Here is a 15950-nt window from a genome sequence, read left to right as displayed (position 1 = left end):
CAAGACTGCACGTATAGTTTCTCTGATATCCCGGGGTAAACTTGAGTTGACACCAACGGCATTTAGCAACCCGTAGAAGAGACACATGGGCCACCTTTTGAACTTCCTGGACGTCGAGTACTTCTTACAAAGTTGGTCGAACACATCCACCCCACATTTGGTTTTATTATAGAAATGTATTATTTCTGGAAGGTACACTTCATTATCCTTGTCAGGGCTGTCATGCATGGTGGACAGCATGGCAACAACTTTATTCTTAGCTGACTTCAGAGGACAATATGACAAAAGTGTGATGTGCATCTCTCTCGATTTTTAGTGTCCATGAAAACAGGAGGAATTTGTCGTTTATTCTTCTTTACAGTTCCAACTAATGTTATACCCTTTTCCAGTAACTTCTTGGCTGTGGGTATAGACGTGAACCAATTGTCACATTTCATGTTTCTGTTAAAACGTTACCAGTTGGGTGCAACAAAATATTGCGGCGAGGCATTCTTGAGCGAGAAGGCTTAACACCAGTCCACTTATGTCGATTATTGTGACCTTTTCCGTACAGAACTAATGGAGAATCTAGCACACGAACCAAGCGCCTACCTAAATACTCTTCATCTCCTTTCACACTATCTTGATCACCATCTTCGTGAGATGCGACTTCAGAATGGTCCCGGAAATCCTCGATTTCACACTAACACTATTCCTACCACGGGGTACTGGGGTACCCCAGAACACCTGTGGACGCGACTGCACTTGCCGGGCGGTCACAGCTTACTGATGTACTTACGCGCCAAATATCGAGAGTAGATTAGCTAGAGCGATTTTTGCAACAGTGCAATATTGTTAAAATTGTTGATATTTTAAACACCAGGGGGGTACTCCAGTACCCCAGGTAGGGTTAAAGAGTTAAAAAAAATTATCTAAACACAAATTAAAAAAAAAGGTTTTTATCGACTGTGAATCAGCATGTGTCTCGTCAAATTTCCCTTTCGAGAACATGAATAGTTACAGTAGGAACATGTAAAGGGTTTTTTTCCACTGTGAGTCAGCACGTGTCTCGTCAAATTTCCCTTTCTATAACACACATAGTTGCAGTCGGAACACGAAAAAGGTTTTTCTCCACTGTGAGTAAGCATGTGTTTCGTCAAATATTCCTTTTGATAACATGAAAACTGACAGTCGGAACATGAGAAGGGTTTTTCTCCACCATGGGTCATCATGTGTCTCGTTAATTTTCCCTTTCGAGAACAAGAATAGCTGCATTCGGAACATGAAAAAGGTTTTTCTCCAATGTGAGTCCACATGTGCGTCTTCAAATCTCCCCTTTGGCGACAAGAAAACTTACAGTCAGAACATGAAAACAGTTTATCTCCACCATGAATCCGCATGTGTTTCTTCAAATGTCCATTTTGAGAACACGAATAGTTGCAGTCGGGACACGAAAAAGGTTTTTCTCCACTATGGGTCCGCATGTGTTTATTTAAATCTCCCTTATGATAACACGAATAGATGCAGTCGGAACATGAGAAAGGTTTTTCTTCCTTGTGAGTAAGCATATGTATCGTAAATTGTTCCTTTCGAGAACATGAATAGTTGCAGTTGGAACATGAAAAAGGATTTTCTCCAGTATGAGTGCGCAAGTGTATGTTTAACAATGTCGTATTAGAGAAAGAGAAATTGCAATGGGGGCACGAGAATCGTTTTTCCGGAGGATAGTTCTTCAGATCTGTAAACAATTCTGAAATAATTACGGATAACGAAAGTTTATAAGCAAGTACAGCTAATTCTAAGAGGTAAAAATTAGGATGGCACGAAGAAAAGATATCGGTTTTACCTGTTTTCTGAGTAATTATTTCAAAGCTTTCTAAGCGTTTCTCTTTAACATTCGGCAGGTCTATATTAATTTCCATATAAGGAATGCCACCTTCATCTTCATCTCGGGGTCCTGGTTCGGCCTTGACGGTAACAGTCTCCACATTAATGCTACCTGGAAAAACATCAAATTGACAAGATACAATGCCTAAAGAAGCCACGAAAATGATGGATGACCTCAAGACATCAAATACTTGTGGGCCAGATACTGTTTCGGCTAATCTGCTGAAATTACTGAATTTAGTTGTAGAAAATCCGATTGGGTTCATTTGTAATTTAAGTTTCAAATCAGAAATATTACCGAACCGTGAGATACAAGAATGTAGTTCCAGCGCCTTTAACCCTGTCACACAAATTTGTAATTAAAACGGGACGATTTTAACAGTCAATTGGTTATCTTTTTTAGCAAGCCTAAACCTAATACTGGATATGCGAGTATGTAAAAATATAATCAGGGAAATTTGGTTTACCCGTTGGTTGGTGAATTTTTTCAGAAGGTTCAAAGTTTTATTTATTAATACCAGGAACCTCGAGATCAGTATATGAAATTCCACTTGCTTTGCTGGTGACTCCCTCTAGATTTGAAGGTTCCGTTAAAGTCATTTCACCTGTTAATTAAAAAATACTAATAAAATGGAACAGATGATAGATACAGTCGAAAAATATCATCGAAAATATAACTAAAGGTTTTATAGCTCGAGGTCATTGTTCTTTGTTATTATTTTTTTAATTACTGTTTGTCGATTTGATCGTTTCACCGGATGGTGTTTGTAAAAAATGGCACGGATGTGGAACGCTCTACCAATAAAAAATTAAAACATTTAATAAAGGCCTCTTCAAGGAACCAATTACAGATGTCCCTGCCAATGCTCTTGTCCCAGATCACTCTTACAACGTTGCCCGACCTAGAGGTGATATTATAGTACCTACATCTTCATGTGTAACCCTCTCCTGAGGTGTTAGGTACCTCATAAGAATAACCAAGCAGAATAGCGTATGTAAGATCGATATATAGGTATGAATGAGCATGTTGATATAGCCAAGCAAGAAATCTGCAGTTACATTTTCGATTGTATTTTGCATCTGTATAACAGATATGCACCAATAACAGACAACAAAATACCTGAATTATCTTCGGAAATGGATTCCGGACTTTCTTTTTTGACAAAAGGATATTCCATATGGATTTCCGTAAATATCACCGCAACACTCTCTTCCGCACTTGTGCCTGGTTCTAACTTGATAGCGGCGGAATCCATGCTTTTACGTAAGGATTTGGTAGTTCTGTTAAACTACAACTTTATAATGAGGTTGAAGGATTTCTTTCGTCCAAGGTGTAGAAATTGACAAAAAGGGTAAAGCAAAATAACATAACCAACAAAAGTGACAGCTAACAGTTTATCCATAGAGACTTCAGAAAAGAAGATAATTTTAGAAAGTTTATGATGAAATCCAAGTATTGCCATTTTAAATCTTCAACTTCGGTAACACAATTTTTTGGTGACCGGATAAATCATCACATCTTAAAAAGTTATATAAAGTCATGGAAAGTGATGAAACAAAATCTTTATTAACTGGGTTAAGTAGGTTAGGTAAGGTTATGTTAAAAAAAATTTCATCGTTTCTAATGACTAAATATCACTTTTTAAAGGTGTGTTGAATTGTCACTGTGTTGAGTTATCATGGAACCCAATTTTTTAAATGCATGTTCTTAACAAAAGTCTTAATTGTAAAAAAAAAAATATCTTTATTATTTTGTAATCTTGAAAATTATTGTAATTTTGAAAAAATTATAAAAACATTTATTTTTAGTAGACAAAACTTACATTTTTATAATTATTATTGATGCACTAATGTGCAGATTTCATTATTACATCAAGAGCAGCATAAACATTACAAAATTACGCAATGCTAATCTTATGCAATACCAGATTTAAAAGATAAAATAATCTTATGCTAAGTTATTTTTAATGATTAATGGTGTAAAAGACAAGGTTTTTTATGTAAATTACAAAGAATAACATAATATATTATTTTTAACACCTCGACTCCGGTGATGGGTCTGGTTTGACCCAGTGTTTTAAAAAAAAAAGATTTTGCCGCAAATATCTCGTTTAGGCTAATTTCCTTTTGTCTATTCTTTCATCAAATATTTACCCACATTTCGACTCAAAAATGATTAAAATCAGACACGTTTTAAAAAAGTTATAAGAATAATTGTGTTTAAAAACACGCAAAAACTCATTTCTTCTCAGTTGAATTCGAGCAGCCGACGAAACAGCATATCTCTCGCTCTGTCCTTCCGTCTTTGTCTCTCACAGTCCCGCGCAGATGTTGTCAACCATTCGGGCACATTTCTAGTATTGTGATTTTTGTTTGTGACTTTGTTTTAATTTTTTTTTCGTAGCGTACGAACGCAATGGCAAAGCAAAATTATTTATCTGATAATGAGATCGAAAAGCTACTTAACAGTTCGAACAGTGAGATCAGTGATGATGGCGACTTGGAATTCGAAACATTAGATCCAGAATTTGAAAGTGATCCGGAAGAAATATTACTAGAGGAAATATCTGAAAGTGGAAATGGAAGTGATAATGAAGTTAGTATTTAAATTATTATGTATTTAAATTTTATAAATCGTCGAATCATTTTTGTATTTTCGTATTTAGAATATTGCTTTTATTTAAATGAAAATTGTTAATTTAAATTTGTTTTATTGAAAAATAAAAGTTTTAGTATATTTTAATGTGTGTCATTCAATGGTTTTAATTGTGACAAATAAATGTGTGAGGAAGTAAATACTCAACTTGAATTTGAATGCCATTATATAATATTTTCTAATATTTGCATAAGCAATCATCGTTTAATATGGCTTTAAATTGAATTTATTTTCTCTTTACACAACTTTCTATTAGAGGTACAGCCACAAGGAAATTATCAAATAAGTGATTTATTTCTGGTATTTTAAATAATACACGATATTCTTGTAAATGCACACCATCGAAAATTTTAATAATTATAGAAATAAAAATGTTTGTTTCCGCTGACGAACGCTTCCTGTCCCCCTCTCCCGCACTGCCCTCCTCATTCCCCTGACCGTCGCCCGGCACCCGCATCGGCCGTCGGGGCCGTCTTCGATTCAGTCGTTGATTAGCTGTTGCGCGGGATGTCCGCGCCGCTGTATATCGACGAACCGCAAAATTTACGGAACACTAATTTCCAAAACTTTCATGTTCATACAAGAAACACAGGGGATATGTTATGAGTTAATGAGGAACTACAATAATATCATATAAAAGTAAGAATATGAACGAAAAATGCATAAAAAGCCTTTTAATTTCATCATTTCAGCCGGGTCAATCTGGACCCACCACCGCCGCATGTGTTTCATTTTCAACCTCCGGGTATTACGTCTTAAGGGGGTGACAGATTACGCTATAAGTTTTGTGTAACTCTATACTGCTCGCCATACAAACCCGTGACACTTAAAAATACGCTGTGGTCTGCTAGCTAGGCTGTATTTGAAAATTATGTGACCCCCTCTCCTACCTATGGCAGCAGAGGTGACCGGATAAATCAACACTTTGACTATTCAACAAACATTTTAAAAGTGATATAAAGTCATGGAAAGTGATGAAAAAAAATTCGAATTGATAGGGCGAATTAGCCCCAATCAAATCTCTAAAATTAAGTATGATTCTCATAAGTGATGAAGTCGTGTAAAAATAATATCCGGCGCTCGGCCCGGCGTTATTGACGGACCTACGGTCGACTTTGCCCTAGCAGTGCTGGAAAATCGATCGTTCCGTCAGGGTTTATTTCAATTATTTCTGATGAACGTATTACTAAAATCTCATTTTTTCTAGAGGGATCCCTCGGGAAGTTACTAATTCATCGTCTAGAAAAATAAAATCTGGTGCTCACCGCTAATTTTACAGCTGAAAAGGGTTTTATAAAATGTTTAAAGCGGTATATATCAAATTATTTAGTGGCAAGGTACTGTTTTATTAATCTTAAATATAAATAACTAATATAACATAAGGATCCCTCTAGAAGCATTTGAGATTTTAGTAATACGTTCATCAGAAATAATTTAAATGTTATCTTCGAGCAAACCTCTGTTATTAGAGCCTAATGTCGCCTTAAGTAAAATTATATCTCCCTAATCCTTCTCAATTCAATTCAATTCAATTCAATTCAATTAGTTTATTACTTTAAAAACATTACAAAATTAAATTTTATTTCGTTTTTAAGTACATTTGTAAAATGGTATTACATAATAAGTAAACGGTGTATAAACTATACCAGCATCAATAGAGCTTGCCTTTTAAAGGCAGCTTCACCAATGCTAAATATGTCGATATCCGAATTAATTCTGTTCAACAGCAAGACTGCTCTCCCCACCGGCATGACCATTGGCAAGTTGGTCCTGCAGGCCGGGAGATAAAACAGTCTATGCTGTCGGTGACGGAGATAACCATCAGGAACATAGAGACTAATACTCTCCATGATAGTCGGATTTACTAACCATCCACGAATCAGTTTGAAGAAGTGTGATACAATATGCACATCTCTTCTGACCCGTAGATGGTTCATACCGAGCATGCCCAAGAGAAAGTCAGTAGGATAGAGCCACGGGTAGTAGCCATACTCCCTCAGGTAGAGGAATCTCAGAAATTTCTTCTGCACTCTCTCCAACATGAGGGAATACTTCACCTGATGTGGGCTCCAAACCACCGACCCACTCTCAAGCCTACTCCTAACCAACGCAATGTATAGCACTTGGAGAACCCGGGTGTCTCTAAAATTCATCGCAGTGCGTAGGACGAAGCCCAGCATTTTCAGTGAAGCACTACACGTCATTTCGATATGAGTATGAAATATTCTATAGCAGTTATTACAATAATTTAAAAAAACATATACGTTTTCATGAAAAAAACCTAAATATTATTATTACACAACCAAGTGAATCAGATACTTGAGTCGGGCCATGTCAGAAGTCAGAACAATAGAAGAGTATGTATGAGACGATGTATGAATGTGAATGAGGCAAGGAGTGTGTGGTTTGACCGAGTTGTTTGGCGGTCCGTCCTCTCTGCCTACCCCTGCGGGGAAACGGCGTGATGGTTAGTTAGTTTGTTATGTCCTCCTGAACAACTTACCATGTACAATGTATACATTTAAACAACAATGTACACATGTAAAAGCTTTCAGGCATGAATACATAAATAATTAAGTCCAACAAGGAAAAATTGTATACTAGATAGGTAAGAGCAAAACATTATGAAATCCCAAATTATATAAAAATATTATAGCCCATATTTTTACTAAACGAAAGATTTCTTACTTAAAATACCCTTTGAAATAGCCTATACAATGTGTCCGGGGGTAAAGTGCACTAACTTCGAGAGTTGATTCTACATGGTATAAGTAAAAAGGTATTTGTGAAAATTAAATCTATTTTCCCTTCAAGTTTTTAAATATTTTTACCAAAAAGTCAAGAAATTTTTGGAATTCCAAACTGTGAAGAATAATTATTTATCTTTCTAATGACGAACATATCACATATCTACGCATTATAGAAAAAAAAGTAAAAATACTTTAATAATGTATTGACGCCCCGGTCAGATCTGTCCAAGGCCCGAAGGCTTAAAAATTCACGTTTAGTTACCTTCAGAGGCCCAAATGAGATATATGTCAATATTGATTTATGTTTATGAACTATGTTATACAACTATTATTATAAAAGTATACTGGGATTTTATTTCACAGTAATTTTATGATGTTTACCATTCATGGGTTGGTGGCCGAATTGTCCATATCTACTGGTTCCCAGCGTGGTGTAGCGCGTTCAGTGCTCTGTTAGCTGCAGTTCTCCATTTTGAACATGCTACATTTTCATGTATTTTTATCATTTGTCCTTTGTTTCTAGTCTGAAATATTGTATACTTACCAAGCGTTTAAAATAAATAACTCCATTTACCTGAGTCAACTTTGGCTATGCTGTGTGGAGGGTCTGGCTTTGAGGAAAGGAAGGAGTGACGTCTGTGATCCAAATATTGCAATCTGTTTGTCAAGGTACATCTTATCGACAAACCGCCTGTTTCTGAGGCTCCAGACCAGCGGTGAGAGCTTGCGATCTGTTCAGGATGAACAATTGTCTACTATCTGCAGTATAAGCGGGCCCTGTATAATACGCCCAGCTTCTGCTAATTATTTGTCTCCGGCTTCGATGGTGCCCATAGTAAGTAAGACAGACCGCCAGTTTCTGAGGCACCAGACCAGTGGTGAGAGCTTGCGATCTGTTCAGGATGAACAATTGTCTACTATCTGCAGTATAAGCGGGCCCTGTATAATACGCCCAGCTTCTGCTAATTATTTGTCTCCGGCTTCGATGGTGCCCATAGTAAGTAAGACAGACCGCCAGTTTCTGAGGCACCAGACCAGTGGTGAGAGCTTGCGATCTGTTCAGGATGAACAATTGTCTACTATCTGCAGTATAAGCGGGCCCTGTATAATACGCCCAGCTTCTGCTAATTATTTGACTCCGGCTTCGATGGTGCCCATAGTAAATTCATTTATAACAAGTTTCTCTTTAACTCTTTTAAGTTTTCAAGATAATATATTTACCTTAGTTATGCCGAAACGTTAACTATATGAAATTCGCTCGATATAAAAAATTCGCAAAGAGAGCTCCGAAATTATTAAAAAACACGTTTTGTTCTGTTATTTAATATGTTATATGCATGAAAAAAATCACAGTGTATCTTTAAATACAACTGGACCCTCGTTCTGCCGACGCACAGAATCGTATTTGTACGATCTACGCGGCCAAAACTATGTTTATACTGAATTGGTATCTAAACAATGTAAATAAATTAAAAAACAAATTTTCACAATAATTATATATATATTCAAGATTATATACTTTATATATTTACAAAAAATCAAAAAAGTACAATTTTCGGTCTGTACAAAGGGAAATAACAATAAAAATGCTAGTTTATTGGCATTCTTCATCACTCTCCGATGAACTTTCTGATATATTGGGGTCTGCAGGTGCAAACATGGCCAAAGTTTCAGGTAAAAATGTTCCAGATTTCCTTTTTTTACAGTCCGCATGCTACTTAGCATAGGATCAGAAGTAAGTAGAAGGCGATTAAAAATATCCTGATTACAGCTTTCCCTTGAAAATTTCCTCGCATAATCTTGGCGGTAACATCTAAAATGTTTGTTGCGATCCTCAGCTGCTTCCTCGGAAAGCTGTCCGATTGGTAATAATGCCTTTTAGATGATGACTGCGCCATGGACTAAAAGCTTGTGCATTGTTGGCGTCATAGGGTGCCAATCATATAGGTCCACATAAACGCTAGCAGTTTCTGAAGCATATTTTTCATACTTTACGGGATCAATTTTGAATCCGATTGAAATTGCTTGCAATATGACTTTTAGTCTGTAAATTAGCTCATAGCTGATGCCAGTTATTTTCGCAGCTAATTTGGGGTCCTCAAAGAACCTTCTGCTGGTATTGCCATCATTGGAATTGCCGAAATTGGACTTAGGCATATCTATTATTAGCCCTGTTTCATTGCAAAACCTTCTTTGTATCTCTTTCTTGGTTTGCTCTTCTAGGTCTTTCTCCTCCTTCGATTTCCTTTCCCTGTATTTTTGAACTTGGAGTTTATAGGCTAAATGCTCCTCTCACTTAAGTCTTCGAACGACTTGGATGGCCGACCTGGCCGTTTTTGTGTCTCAACTACAGGTATTTCAAAAGTACATTCTAGCCAAGATTGGTTGTATTTTAGAAAATTAGCTTTTTTATAATGAGCTTTGACCAACTTTTGTTTCAGTTCTGATTTTAAAAAGGCAAAACCACGTTTCAATTTAATAATTTGGTCTTCATTATAATTTTCACATGACAAAAGTTGATCTTTTAGATAGTTTAGATTTGCATCTAAAGTAGGCAAATTTTCCTTCTTCATGCGGTCGAATAAGTATTGTCGAGTCACAATCTTTACTCCTGATGCACCCTCTGAACCTAAAACAAACATACATTAAGTTAAAAGACACTAACAAACATTTCCAATTTTATACAAAATTTCGCTACATATCTCTAACGCCTCAAAACTATATTTATCCGGAAGTTTCCGGACACGATTTTGATACTAGTTATAAGGAAAAGGATCAAATAACAACCTGTAATAATAACCATAGCCCGATCTACCCCTATACATGAACAAAAACACTAGTAAAGAAAAATATTGAAGGAAATCAGGGTACGAAAAAGACATTTTTTATAAGTTGAAATAATAATCTTGTTTTGTAGTTTACCATGATTTTTTTAATGTAATTTGTAAGTTTCTTACCTTCTTCATTAGAATCCATCACTTTCAATTTGTAACAATAACTTGTTAACATAAAAAATAACTTGGGAAGTTCGTATAATAAAGCACGTCGCCGAGAACAGATACGTGCACTAGGTGAAATGGTTCAATTCCGGCTGACACCACGGGTGCGCGGTGCGCAATACAAGGTAGAACAGGGACGGGTTCTGTTCACGGGTTAGTCCTTTGTTCGGGGAACCGGTTTTTATGAATAGTATTGTTATTTTGAGATTGGGACTTTTGGCCGCGTAGATCGTGCAAATACGACTCTGTGCGACGTAGCACTGCCTATCTGTTTTACCCCCTTTGGGGCAATTATTTTAGATTGCTGTTGGACTGTGCTGAGGCCCGTTTCGTCCAAATTCCAAATTTTGTCATGTGTAATAGGACCATACTTTCTATGGACGTATTTTATATTGTTTAAAAAAAGCTCGACATTGGTTCTGTTGAAGCTTGTCATGCGACTCAAGCTTGTCGCCTCTGGTTTTCAAACTGACAAGTCTGTGTGCCTCTTTAAAAACCCCCTCATCCATTCTTCACCGGCAATTTCTTCCTCACTCCAATTGTCAGGCATTTTTTTCTTATTAACCCTAGTATATTCAAAAGCTAAGAGTCTCACACCCTTTATCGTCATTCCTTACTGCATGCGGGCGACATTTTTAATATAGGTCACTAGGCCATTTTCTTCTTCTTCTGTAAATACCTGCTTTACCGCGTACTTAGGTGAACAGTACGCTGATTCATTGGGATTATCCGCACTTTTAAATTTAGTTACATATCTCAGTAGGGTAGTTTTACTTATTCCAAACACTTTTGTAGCCTACCTGTAGGACATTTTCTTTTCTGGGTCATTTGAGATTACAGCCTCAATAGCCTTTTTTAAATAAACTTCATCTACCGGAGCTCTTTTCTTTCCTTCTTTGCTTCGCGGCATGATAGATTTCCCTCCAAACACCTGTAACATAAATACAAAACACATGTCCTGTATGGAATAGCCCTTTAAAGTACGGCTATCCCAACCCTTGTTCGTTTTTCGAACAATACCACTGTAGCATCCCATCTGAATTATTTTACAAGTGTAATATTTCTAAGTAACAAAACCCAAATTAAGAGAATGGAAGTAATCCAGAACAGAGGCATGAGGTCAATACTGTGTTGTAGCAGGTACACCAGAATAAAAACCATGCAACTTCAACTCATTCTTTTAAGTGTGTGGGAACGATTAGTTTATAATACCTTAGTGTTTATTTATAAGTTAACAAAATAAAATGTTACCTGACTATATGTAAAAGAATGTTAGAATTAATAGTACAGTTCATTTATATCCTAAGAGAAACTGCAACGATTTTAGGCTTCGTAAAACACATTTATCCGGAACACGAAACAATATTTATTATAAAGGTTTTAAAATGTTTAATGAACTCCCGGTAATTGTTAAGGAAGCTAAAAGTCTTGTAGTTTTTTGTGGATTATGTATCAATGTTGTGAAGTCCAAATTTTAGTATGTAAGTAGTAAATAATATTTTAGTAGTCATAGTAAATAATATATTAGGTAAAAGATGTAAAATTTTATAACTAAATAAAATATACATTAATAAAAATAAAATCTTTTTATATTGAATTTACAGTTACATTTTTAACATTATATGTATAAAACAAAAAAAAATACAGAAATATAGCAAAAGTAAAATTATGAAAAACATAAATATGAAATTTTAAAAGTCTTTAGAATAATATATCATTGTATGCGAATATTTTCAGTAAGCAAAGTCTTCAATAAGTTCACCAATTGTTTGTTTTGGGCACAGTTTTTAATTTCAGCAGGAAATAACAACTGGGAATCATATAATTTAACGTTCTTTATTTATAAATATTCGGGCCAACAGATCTTCAACCTGTTGGCTGTGGGAAATCCGGAACCTTGAACACAAATCACAATAAAATATGTTTACAAAATTAAAAAACATTGTTTCTAAAATAAAATTTATTGCAAGCTATTTGGAAACTGACCTTTATACAGTTTCTGTATACATAAGGCTTAAAATCTCTTTCAAAACTAAGGGCAAACACATAACTATCCTATTAGTTGCTAACCCTAAACGAGGCAAGGATATCAAAAATGAAAAATTCTGGAAAATTATCAAAACAATAACCAACAAAAGCACAAAACAAAAATTTCCAAAAGAAGTTACTCATCAAGGAATCAATACTGACACAGAAAAAAACCCAAAACTTTGTGGTGATATCTTTAACGATTATTTTGTTAATGTCGGCGCTAATCTTGCTAGTAATATTATCCTAGACAAAAAACAAACTCAACAACCAGAGCTAAACCCAACTTTTGAAGAAGGTTTCCACACATAGGCTTCAGTAACTGATAAAGAAGTTGAAAACGCTATAATAAGTCTACGAGGATCAGCGAGCCCTGGCTACGACAACATAACTTTTTTTTTTTATCTTTTTCACAATGTCATTCAATGTATTGAAATATTTTATGTATCAAAAAAAAAGTAAAAAATAATTCATGTAACAAATAAGTCTGTCTCGACTCAGGTTTATCCTAGTGAGACAGACATCGAAAAAAAACCTGTAAAAAAAACTTTATATTGATAATAAAAAAATAAAAATAAACTGTAAAAACATTAAAAACTGTACGTGAGATAATCAGCAAACCAATTGCTCATATAATAAATGTTAGTCTGAAGAAGGGCATATTCCCGAACAACTATAAGAAGACTATTGTGACCCCTGTTTTTAAAACTGGTGACGAAAAAAACACTTCTAACTACCGTCCCATAGCACTCACATCAAATATAGATAAAATCTATGAAAAAATTGTTAAAAAACAACTCAACAACTACATAAAAGATAAGAAGATAATGAGCCCCAACCAGTTCTGATTTAGGGACAATCTCAGTACACAGGATGCGATTGCTAAATTGACATCAACAATAATGAAAAAATTAGATAATGGAGAAAAGTGTCTTGGAATCTTCATTGATCTCCGCAAAGCATTTGATAGCATATCACACTCAAAACTCACTGAGAAACTAAAACAAATTAGATTGGACGGAATAGTACTATCATGGTTCCAAAGTTACCTAAAAGAGAGATTCCAATATGTCAAAATCAATAATACCCTTAGTGAACCCAAAACCTCATCTTTTGGCATACCGCAAGGAACTGTCATCGGTCCAATCCTTTTTATTATATATGTAAATGAATTGTTCACTCTTCCCATTGTTGGAGATATCATATCTTACGCAGACGACACTGTAGTTATCACAAAAGGAAAATCATGGGAGGAAACAATGAGTATAGCCAATATCAATAAATACACATTCAAAACATGGTTCGACCTAAATTGTCTCTCACTAAATACCGAGAAAACATATTTCATCCCATTCTCTTTGCAGGATAAATTTTTTGAAAACAATATAACCATTAAAATCCATTCATCACAATGTGAAAATAAAAAAGAATGCGGTTATGTAAATTGTTTACCAATAACATGCAAAAATAGTATAAAGTATCTGGGTATCATAGTAGATGGACACTTAAAATGGAACGAACAAGTCCAAAATACGGCAACCAGATTAAGAAAACTTATTTACTTATTCATTAGATTGAGAAACATCCTTTCATATAATATGATTAAAATTATATATTTTTCTCTTGCCCAATCCATATTACAATATGGTATAATCGGTTGGGGAGGGACTTTCAAAACTAACCTTTCACCGGTAGAAAAGGTTCAGAGGTTAATTTTGAAAGTCATCCTAAGAAAACCATCGATATTTCCAACCACGGAGCTGTTTGACTCGTTTAGGGTTCTTAGCTTAAACAAAATTTTTAAAAAGAATGCACTGTTACAAATTCATAAAGACCATTTCAATTCAACAATTTCTACAAAAATAAGTAACCGATCTAGATCACGTGGTAACTTAGAAATTCATAAATGTAAAACTAGTGCTGGTCAACACCATTATACTTATCAAGGTATAAAATTGTTTAATGCCCTTCCGGATAAAATTAAAACTGAAAAAAATTACAAAACTTTCAAATCACAAATCAAACAACTTTTAGATAAACCCAACGGTAATCACAAGTTTTAATTTCATTGGATACATTTTTCAAATAATTGTTTATATGAACTCATTTGTAATTTTTATTGATTAAATTTTCCAAAATTCACGTTATGAATTTAGGAAAATTGATTAATGATTAATAAAAAAAAATATATATAAACAAAATTTTATATTTAAAAAAAATACATATCCTCTAAAGTTATATTATCCGCTTCCTAATAGGTATGTGCTAATATGCGTTTATTGTTGTTGTTTTTTTTTTTTTGATTCATATCAAAGCTCTCGAAATTCAATTACACTAATTAAACTTGGTTGATACTATCACTAATTACAGACAAACACAACATTGATGAACACAAAACTATAAGTAAAGAATAATGTACATGTATGCACCTACATGCATACATGTATACACAAATGTTGTTGCATTTTATTAAGTACCCATTTCATACAAGATTGCCAGCTCGGTCTTTGAACAATTTACTACCAGTGCTGTACCTACCTACTATTACTTCGTACCTAATAAGTACATTATTATTTTTATATCTTATTTTTTCTAAGTTTAATAACTATTATATTTTTTATTTTTTAGTTTGTAATTAAATTTCTCATTTTCTTAATTATATAGTGTTATCAAATTTATCATCTAGTTTTATAGCTATTTTTTTAATTTTCAGCTACATCAACTAGTGAAATTTTACAACCTATAAACCATAATGACTCACAACACTCCTCAACTCAAACACGAGAAATAATTTCTCAATTGAGTTGGGCAATTTTTTGTTAAAAATTTCTAATTTTTTCGCAATCAGCCTCAAAATATCTACATTTGTAAATTATTGTAATGTGTTTGTATATTCAATAAAAAATAATTTAATAGTTAGACCGTGTTATAAGGATTGTGGGTCTAAAAGAGGTCTTGAAAAAAATAGCATTAAGATATGTTTTTAAATATTCAGTAATATCAGAATTGAAATGTTAACTACGGTAAACAACGCTAAATGCGGTTGGTAAAGTCAGATTTTAATGAAAAATTGTAGCCAATAAGTAGTTATCTGAATTTACTACTAATAATTTCAAAAACAAGAACATTTCAACTTTTTTTTTAATGAAAGAGTTTCCGTATTTTTCGAATAAAAAATATATTATATTGGCATTGCAGCCTTTACAAACCCCACTTAAAAAAAAAAAAAATTAAGGTTAAAATTTGTCGGTTCTGTTTTGTACAGAGAAAAATAATTACATTTTGATATATCTGATAGGAAAATCGTCAAATCAGTCAAATCAATAAAACTTTTTTCTGTCTGCCTAGGTAGTACGTTCTCGAGCGGTTGAAGTACCTAGCACATGTGTTAACTAAATAATTCAAGTAGGTACAAGGTGCGATCTCCACAGGGTAAACAGAAAAGAAAATATTCTAGAACGCACTAGTAGCTGCTGCTACAGTTCTACTGTTTTGAGAGTGAATTTAGAAGTGTAAAAATATTATTTGAAGAAATAATTAAATACATTACTGTACACATAATCATATATATATTTTGATATTCGTGTTAGTAGTATGACATAATAATTTTTTTATCCATAAATTTAAGTTTAAAAAAAATCAAATCTTTTA

At 34.2% G+C, this 15950-nt stretch overlaps 1 long non-coding RNA gene across 1 annotated transcript; it reads right to left on the bottom strand.

Annotated features, from left to right (window-relative positions):
- Positions 1-64: 64 nt before the first annotated feature.
- LOC149415772 (uncharacterized) lies at positions 65-3241 on the bottom strand. Its single transcript, XR_016303571.1, has 4 exons — positions 2987-3241; positions 2334-2471; positions 1826-1978; positions 65-1717 (listed from the first exon to the last, which is right to left on the bottom strand). It is a non-coding gene; the product is annotated as an uncharacterized LOC149415772 (long non-coding RNA).
- Between the last annotated feature and the right edge of the window lie 12709 nt (positions 3242-15950).

This window comes from Hesperophylax consimilis, chromosome 17, assembly GCF_061612785.1.
Source record: "Hesperophylax consimilis isolate HC1 chromosome 17, BYU_Hcon_1.0, whole genome shotgun sequence".
Taxonomy (NCBI): Eukaryota; Metazoa; Arthropoda; class Insecta; order Trichoptera; family Limnephilidae; genus Hesperophylax; species Hesperophylax consimilis.
This window is presented reverse-complemented; position numbering and strand designations above follow the sequence as displayed.